A 1,350-nucleotide genomic window follows, 5' to 3' on the forward strand; every position below is an offset into this window, starting at 1 on the left:
GTGGTTAGCTCAGGAGGTGAGGGAGTATTGCGCTTCCCACATTTTAGGGGTTCAGCGACTTGTGAAGTAAATTCTTCACCAATCAACACACCTGAGTTTCAGCAAAGGGGCTTATTGATAAGCCAGACAAGACAGTCGGACAGGGTCTTGCTAAAACTGAAGTCAGAGGGTTTTGCCCTCATAGATATACCTAGGGTGTATCATAGATATACCTAGGAGGGACGGTGGCTCAGTGGTAGAGCATCTGCTTGGGAAGCAGAAGGTCCCAGGTTCAATCCCCGGCATCTCCAACTCAAAAGGGTCCAGGCAAAGAGGTGTGAAAAACCTCAGCTGGAGACCCTGGAGAGCCATGAATGGGGCTGTGGCTCAGTGGTAGAGCATCTGCTTGGGAAGCAGAAGGTCCCAGGTTCAATCCCTGGCATCTCCAACTCAAAAGGGTCCAGGCAGATAGGCATGAAAAACCTCCGCTTGAGACCCTGGAGAGCCGCTGCCAGTCTGAGAAGACAATACTGACTTTGATGGATCAAAGGTCTGATTGAGTATAAGGCAGCTTCACATGTTTGTGTTCATATGGTGCATCTGCTACAGTTTGGTGTAGTGGTTAAGTGTGTGGTCTCTTATCTGGGAGAACTGGGTTTGATTCCCCACTCCTCCACTTGCAGCTGCTGGAATGGCCTTGGGTCAGCCATAGCTCTCGCAGGAGTTGTCCTTGAAAGGGCAGCTGCTGCAAGAGCTCTTTCAGCCCCACCCACCTCACAGGGGGTCTGTTGTGGTTGGGGGGGGAGGTAAAGAAGATTGTAACCACTCTGAGACTCTGAGATTCAGAATATAGGGTGAGATATAAATCCAGTATCGTTTTCTTCTTTTATATGGAAAGCACCAAATCACCTCCCCCCCCCCCCCCACCTTATGTCATCCTGGCCCTGTTGTACTGAAGCAAGCTGTGAGCGTCTCTATGAACTAGATAACGCAGCCTTGAGTGTCTAGCTCCAGGGTGGAAAGATACATGATATGGTACATACACAATAACGCAGTGTGTGAGAACAAAGAGATAGCAGCAAAGGAAGACCCTCAGAAGTAACTACAGGGTACAAGCAGATGAGGTTTTCCCATCCCCCAATTCATGGCAAGAATTCATTGGACCCCCTGGTCCAATCCTTTTGAAACTCGGAGGGTGATTTGAGAAGAGGCACTGGATGCTATGCTAAAATTTTGGTGCCTCTACCTCAAAAAACAGCTCCCCTCCCTGAGCCTCAGATACCTGCAAATCAATTCTCCATTATACCTTATGGGAATGTGTCTGCATAGGGAATAATGGAGTGCCCAGCAGACATTTTCCTCTCCCCTTCC

The 1,350-nt window shown here is 49.0% G+C and overlaps 1 non-coding gene across 1 annotated transcript; it reads left to right on the plus strand.

Moving 5' to 3' along the window:
• The first annotated feature begins 355 nt into the window (after nucleotides 1–355).
• Nucleotides 356–427, plus strand: TRNAP-GGG (transfer RNA proline (anticodon GGG)). Its single transcript has one exon. It is a non-coding gene; the product is annotated as a tRNA-Pro (tRNA).
• The last annotated feature ends 923 nt before the right edge of the window (nucleotides 428–1,350 follow it).

Source organism: Heteronotia binoei, chromosome 6 (assembly GCF_032191835.1).
Source record: "Heteronotia binoei isolate CCM8104 ecotype False Entrance Well chromosome 6, APGP_CSIRO_Hbin_v1, whole genome shotgun sequence".
Lineage (NCBI taxonomy): Eukaryota > Metazoa > Chordata > Lepidosauria > Squamata > Gekkonidae > Heteronotia > Heteronotia binoei.